The sequence below is a fragment of the Coptis chinensis genome, chromosome 6 (assembly GCF_015680905.1).
Source record: "Coptis chinensis isolate HL-2020 chromosome 6, ASM1568090v1, whole genome shotgun sequence".
Classification (NCBI taxonomy): domain Eukaryota; kingdom Viridiplantae; phylum Streptophyta; class Magnoliopsida; order Ranunculales; family Ranunculaceae; genus Coptis; species Coptis chinensis.
This window is the reverse complement of record NC_141461.1, coordinates 38,759,122-38,766,788: the sequence shown is the minus strand read 5'-3', so window position 1 is coordinate 38,766,788 and position 7,667 is coordinate 38,759,122. Positions and strand designations below refer to the sequence as shown.

Here is a 7,667-nt window from a genome sequence, read left to right as displayed (position 1 = left end):
TCCTCTGATTCTCTTAGAGTGGTTCAGTCGGTCAATAAGATTGAGAAATCTCAATGGTTCTATGAAGACTTGCACGTATGTTAAAAATGGGGGGGTTTTACAAATTTGAAATAAGGGCAAAATTGCCAATATGAGAAATACCAAGGTCCGTTACACACAAAAAAAGAAAGAGTGGGGCAATCCATAATGATTTTTAAAATGGAGGGTTAAGTCAAAAGGGTATACTTTTGGGGGGTTCAGTAAAACAAAACTCTATATATAAAGATGCTGTAATTATCTCAAAGTCCAGTGCCATTTTTTGAAGCCAATCCTTATAAAACCATCTCTCACTCTCCGAACAAAGCCCCTCTCCACTCCCTCACTCCTCTCTCTCACCCAGTCACCCAAATAACCAGAACCAACAACAAGCTAAACTCTGTCTCTCTTTATCTCTTGACCAAAATGCCAGTATTTATCGGCAAATGCAGCAAAATCAGGCAGATAGTGAAACTGCGACAAATACTCCGCCGATGGAGACACAAAGCAGCGTCACGCAACAAAAGCAATAGAATCCCATCTGATGTTCCATCAGGACACGTGGCAGTGAATGTAGGAACAAGTAGTAAGAGATTTGTTGTACGAACAACGTACCTGAACCACCCACTGTTCCAAAAACTTCTCGTTCAGTCCGAAGAAATTTACGGGTTTTCACACCAACAAGGCCCACTATGTATTCCTTGTGATGAGTTGCTCTTCGAAGACATTCTCCGATTCCTTTCACGATCTGAGTCTAAAAACTCTTCATCAGCTCGGTTCGTTAATCTCGAGGATTTTCAACGACATTGTTACGTTGACTTTTTGAATGATTCCCGGCCTCTTCTATCAGTTGAGAAATCTTTTCGCTGAGTCCTCACTGGTTGACTCAATCCGGGTTATACACATTTCTGTTACCATTGACGAAATTGAGTTGATGGGAACAATTCAATTTGCATTTATTCTGTTTAAAAAAAAAGGATAAATTGTGGAGACGGCAAAGAGGTGAACTGAGTCGTCCCGAGTTGAAATTTGAGTCTGTATGTAGACTGTAGAGTTTGATTTCATTGGTTGTAAACATTTAGTGAAAAAAATGTAGCAATCTCAGAATATGGGAATAGAATCAATTATTGATTAATTTATAAGTTGATTCTCTATTAGAATTTCTTTAGCTTGAATTTTAGTTTGGACTCAACTAAACTTTTTTGTTTGAATCTAATTTACGTACTGTCATGCGCATTGGAAAATAGAAGGTGCAATATCCACCATTAACCACCTTTCTACTCCGTCAAAAGCTCGTTTAGGCCCATAACTTAGGCTCTACTGCTCTAGGATCGTTCCTAAGCAAGCTCGCCGAACGCACAATTATTCTAGCTGGTTCAAAATTTCTATTAATAAAAGATTTGAAGGACAAAATAATTGTCTTGTCAAATATCATAAATTGGAGTCAAAATCACTAACTCAGTGCTAAGTCAAATGATGCTTGTCGTGAACAAAAAGAATTATATTGCCCTGTGTTTGTTTTGTACTTTTGCAGTTTGGTAGTTGGGGTTTTGGCTCCCCCACCCACGTGACAGAACTCGGATATCTGTTTCAAATTTCAATGGTTTAGATCAGCAACTTATTCACTACTGATGATTTAGATGTAATGTAATGTGGTTTTGAAATTTAGATGCCTAATAAGTTGATGCTTTCCGCCTTTCCTTATTGTAAAATCAAACAAAAAAATAACTTCATCAAGCAAATCCCAATGGATCAAAATACTGTTCACTTGTCAATTTTCAGGATATTTGCTTCTGAATACACATTAATCCAAGCTGAACTACAAGGACTGGTTGCTGAATGATATAGTTGGTGCACTAACATCACACATTAAGCAATTCCATGAATGTAGACTTTGTAAAGTTTAGTTCACGATACAGGATGATTCTTAAATTCATGAGAATATTGTGGATATTCCGGACAAGGTTAGTTAGTTCTCTCTTTATTCGATCAAATTCTCAAGTTGGGGCTGATAGTGTGGCCACATCTGTTGAAGTCGAAATCTGAACTGGACCTGGGCTCGGAAGCATTAACCTCTTTGGGCTTTGAGCTTAATTCCACAAAATTAGGTGCACAATCAAAATTGAGAGAGAGAAAAAGATCTCATAGATATCAAATTGGAAACAAGCCGGTCAAAATTAGTCAAAGTGGTGGACAATAGCTGTAAAAAACTTTCCTTATTTATTGAACTCTTTCACTCCCAAGTAATAACAAAACACGCTCTCACTTCTCAATCATCACTCTCAACTCTCTCTCTCAGTGAAGTTGGTGATTATTCAAGATGGTGCTTAGTGTAAAACCAAAATAAAAAAAAGTTAGTTTCATGAAGAGGAAACAAGGATTGAAGAAAAAAATTCAAGAGTTATCTACATTATGTGACATAGATGCGTGTTTCATCATTGTAAGGCCTAAAGAGCTAGATGGTGGTAGTAATTCATGTAGTTTTGAAACATGGCCAGAGGATAAGAAGGAGTTTAATAGAATACTTGATCGGTATAATGGAAACAAGAATGAGTTGGTGGAATATTCTCAATTTGATGGGTTTACAGAGGAAGAGTTAAGGTCGGTTCTTGAGAGAATCGACTCGAAGCTTGAATTCGTTCGTTCGGAGATAGATATCAAGTCATGGTTGGACGGTTAATTTCGATTTTGTTTGTATAAATTCTTGTTTTCTGTATGTTACTTGGTTGATAAAATACATAATAAATTTTTGGTTGATAAATTTTTTTGCTTGATACAACTGATCGATATAATACGTTCAGACAAATTACTTTCTACTTGGTTGTTATTCTTAGCTGTTCTATGGTCAAGGCAGAATCATTCAATGATAACGTCCAATTGCTTGATTTTCTATAAAGCTTTGGAATTACCGTGTTGCCAGAGTCTTAAATTGCATCCACCCTAACCGTGAAGCGATGTAAGAAGAATAGAAGATTCACATAAGGATTTCGCAACCTGCATTGAGTTCCCATTGGGTAATATTAGCCTCCTATTGTCTTCTAGTGTTCTATAAAACCTTTGGCGTTTAGTTTTTGTGGTCTGAATAGTTCCTATCTCCAAACTTACCCAAAGAGACTTAGTATGTACGATAACTGGTTTTGCTAGAATTGGTTTACATGAACTAATTTTCCTATGTCTATTAGGGTCCATTCTAGGCTCAGAATATGAGAGGTCTACTTGCAGATTCGAAGACAGACATTGTTCAAGATGAGTTTTATTGTAAGCATTACTGAAATAACTTTATGCATATATAAGAGATGGAAACAGAGGTTATTTTGAGTTTTTTTTGTCACAATTTGAAATATTTGTTAACAATGCCTTGTCTTGGTGTTCAAATTTTTTCTTCGTTCATTCTCCAATTTTTATTCCAGGTGGTGTTGATAAGGGCACTTATCAACATCAGATTGATTACATCACATTTGTATAGCTAACAACATTGATGAAAATTCCCTGTGCCCGCATGTTTTTTGAAATCCTTATGTTGTAATGGAACACAGGTTGCTGGATAAAAGGTTTAGAAGTCAACGTTTTAAGTTTTCATAGCTTGTTCTCAACAGCCCATCCTTGCGTTATACAAAGGTCAGTACCTGTTACATTACACGATTATGCTCAGCAATTCAAAGCCATGGGTTGAAGTACAGAAGTTAACCTTGAAAGTTACAGAGTTTTTCAATGTAGGTTCTCAGAGTGTCCTGAAGTGTTCCAGGAGTATCTTTTATACTTTGTGTTATTTTAGGCGTTTCGTGTTTACATAGTAGAATTTGGAATGTCTGGTTGTCCTGTTCCAATTCAAACCCTTTGGGAGCCTATAAGGCTCTACTTGATTCGTTAACGATAAATAATTGTTGTTACTGAATGCAGTGTACTTTCATAATAGACTAACATACAGTGTACCACTTTCTTAATTAGTGTTGGTTTGAACAAGGTTCCATGTATTAAGTTTTGTATGAACTCTGAACAGTTTGCTCTTCCTTAGACAAGTTATCACCAGAAATTTAATTAGAGGTTAATTAGGTCACCTTTAAGTGTATTGAGATCTTTATTTTGTAGGACATACGATGTGCTCTGTAGGTTAGATTTTCTTAAGCCAACGAAAAAGAATAACTCGCCTAAGATTAGTACAGTATACGAAGGAGATAAAGTTATCTATGCATTTATATTAAAGGATTAAAGGAGACCAGGCTATTGATGTGAGTGACTGCGGATACTTGAGTACTTGATCTAACATGCCACTGTTCAACTCTTCAAATGTACCCAACCTTAGATTGTAAAGAAACAAGTTTCCGTAATTCACACGCAATAACATATTGTCGCCAGATACTTGTATGCCTATTGGCTTCCACCTTAGCTTCTTTTCAGGGAGTACCTCAACTTCCACAGACCTTACTGCATAAACTCGTTACTGGAGCAATGTGGATGACATGCCTTTTGCCCCAAACCTGCTCTATGCTGTCCTCTAGGATCCATATGTGTAGTACCACCTCGAAAGACTGAGTTATCAGAAGATAAATGCCCTTCCATTTCTAAGAGTCCGATGAAATAGGGTCTTCCCGTCGAGCTACATTGGCTTCCTGGGTGTGGCATTGTGCAAAATTCCTCCCTGTCCATGTTGAATATCACTATGTAATTTGAACAATGCGGCCAAACCCCATTTAGGCTCTTGTAGTCTTTATCGTTAATCATTCAATGTAGAGCTCCATTTAGCTCCATTTACGATTTTAGGATCAATATTGTCATCTGGAGGATGAGAGACAACGCTGGGAATCAGTCTTAGCGATTTAGTGGTCACGCTAAGTCTGCGGATTTAACGCACTCACCTTCTTCATAAGTATAAATAACTCTGTAGTCCCTAGCCATTGGGTGCATGGTTGGTTAGCAAAAAAAAGGAAACCTTTGGGTGGACAAAAGGCCACATGCAGAAAAGTGTGTTCACTATGTTGGACTTGCTGTAGTGTGCCACGTGCTGCAAATTGCTTTTCAGTAAAAGTAATGCTGTATTTGATATCGCGTTTTTTGTTTGAAGATTAGTACAGTCTACCAAGAGTGACATTTTTGGGTAGTGGGTTAAGTTCCGAGTCACTGAACAGTTCCATTTTTTTATTCCAATTATAAGTCATTTCTTCTGCAGGAATTTTTCTTGGGGCTGTGCTCCTGTGCATGGAATTGTCGAGTCCATATTCAGAAGGTACACGGAGAATGGACTGCATGAAGAAGTGTCTTGCAAAAACACTGTTTAGTGCATGACAGGAAACATATCAAGGACTACGAAGGTTAATTTCTTGTCCACTTCACTTTTTTTTCCTCTCGTTTTACTGTACCATCAATGGAATACGAGTCCAGTTTTGCTGTCCAGAAAGGAAGCTGTCCAGCTACCCAACCAATCATCTTCAAGTATTTTAGGACTCTCATGCAATTAAAATTCTCAGTCGCTAATTAAATCCAGGCCCTTCCACTACTCCAGCAGATCCTCCTATATTTCAGTCAGTGTTACCTTAAAAAACAAAAAAGAGAAAATAACGCCCACCAATTCAGTTACTTTGCTCTAAGGCTTTTGGTTATACAAAAACGAAGTTCTTCACTACTTCTTAGTTCTTCCTCCTTTATAACCGTCTGTCTTCCTCCCTGCGAATGTTCATCATGAATTGGATAACTTTACAGTCATCTGAGTTTGTTCAGAAACTAGAATAGGTGAATATAAGTTATTTTGACAAGGTCTCATGACTATAAAACAGATATGTTAATCAAGAAACTCAAATCATTCCAAGCAATTAATGTTACATTTGTTACCAACTAAGCAATTGATTAATTTAATTTACAATTTCAACTCTCATTTAAACTCAAGTCATCATCATCAAATAGAGCACAGAACACACTGGTCTGTTAATCTACAACAGCTCAAAGACTTGGAAGACTTGGTCTTATACAAGTGTCAGCAGATCCCATTTTCTGTAACAACTTAAGAGATCATTGTCTGTAACAACTTAAAAGATAACTCTTAGATATCCTCCAGAGATTGTTTCTGTATGGAGTCTATATAAGTTGAACAGTTTCACTTAAAGAAAATTAATAAAAACAACTTACTGTTATCTGTTTCTTTATCATCAACAACAAATACTACTCTGTGAAACTCCACACTTTCATCTCTGTTGAACGGATTCTCCAGCCTATTCTCTGCATGTTATATGATCATATATATGAAACGTTTTAGTTCAACCAGTTGGATACTTTGATAGTTTGATTCGTCCTAGGAAGTGAAGAAGATGATTCCTTCATTTCGTTACATTGAAGAACCAAGTAACTTTACGTAGTTTCCTATTTTTTCGATAATAATGAGCTGGAATCTCGGTATGATTTTTGGGTGTAGGGGTATAGGGGAGGCCTTCGATTTAATTAGCAAATTAATACAAAAAACAATATTTGTATGGGAGTCCTAAAATACTTGAAGGTGATTGGTTGGATAGCTGGACAGCTTCCTTTTGGGACAGCAAAACTGGACTCGATGGAATACGGGCTCAAATTGGACTACACGATAAAGCTAAAAGTCTGGAATACAATTTGAGCCTGTTGAGTGTTGAGCCTTGAATACAACCACAAGCTATTAGTAACCGGCAAGTCTAAGCGGTTGTTCAGCATAAACGAAGCTGTGTTCCCCAAATGACAGTCATTTCTTGATGGGTCTCGCCAGTCATTCCAACCGAAGGGATATATAAAAGCGACAAAGCGGAGAATAAATGATTCTTGCATACAGACCCCAGGCTCTTTCCAAATAGTTACTTTCAGTTACAGTGACTCTACATTTCCTACGAAAGACAAAGTGGTTCTTTCTGATCCCATCAAAGGGCGTACGTACTTCACAGGTTTACTATGGTGAGCGGCAAGAGCTTAGGATATTTTCGCTATTGCATGTCAATATTTATTTATAGAGGGACCTTCCATGGACCAGTGAATAAAACACTGATAAAAGCATTTTGGGTGCCCTTTCAGTAGGAGAGTGTCTTGTGCCCAAAGAAGCTCGAGTCTAAAGAATACAGGTGTCTTGCATTCCTAGCCCTGCTCCCGTTGCTTCTTTAGAGTTCTCAATAGTTTTTTCGCTCGCAACAAAGTAGTGACCTTCATAGTTGATGTATGATAAGTCCCAAGAGCTTTTTGATAAGCATCTTTATCAGAAGCTTAAGCTTAGTGCTTGGAAGTTGGAACGCGACCCTTTCTCTGTAAATACGGAGATGTTTAAGAATCAACACCTGTCTAAGATGACGTATGGCTGCAGGATACGCCCTTGCACTATCAGTATCACAGGATGAAAATGAAGCATCAATGTGTATGGAACAATAACAATTTAGCACTATTTTAGTTGATAATGTGGTACCCTATCCATTGTGTGAAGTATGGCAGTGGAACATATATCTAAGATGACGTATGGCTGCAGGATACGCCCTTGCACTATCAGTATCACAGGATGAAAATGAAGCATCAATGTGTATGGAACAATAACAATTTAGCACTATTTTAGTTGATGTAAAATATAAATGTCCTTCCCTGAACTTATCAACAGAACTGGAGAACAGAATCAGCAGAATCAATATTTTGAGAACATATCAAAAATTAAGAATGAA

At 37.4% G+C, this 7,667-nt stretch overlaps 1 long non-coding RNA gene across 3 annotated transcripts; it reads left to right on the top strand.

Moving 5' to 3' along the window:
• Positions 1-2,102: 2,102 nt before the first annotated feature.
• Positions 2,103-7,419, top strand: LOC147492901 (uncharacterized). 3 transcript variants are annotated; one of them, XR_015199313.1, is made up of 5 exons: positions 2,103-3,029; positions 3,198-3,273; positions 3,552-3,633; positions 5,183-6,921; positions 7,039-7,419. It is a non-coding gene; the product is annotated as an uncharacterized LOC147492901 (long non-coding RNA). The 3 variants fall into 3 exon arrangements; XR_015199314.1 differs by having other exon boundaries at positions 2,172-3,029; positions 5,183-5,324; positions 6,740-7,419; XR_015199312.1 differs by having other exon boundaries at positions 2,178-3,029; positions 5,183-7,419.
• The last annotated feature ends 248 nt before the right edge of the window (positions 7,420-7,667 follow it).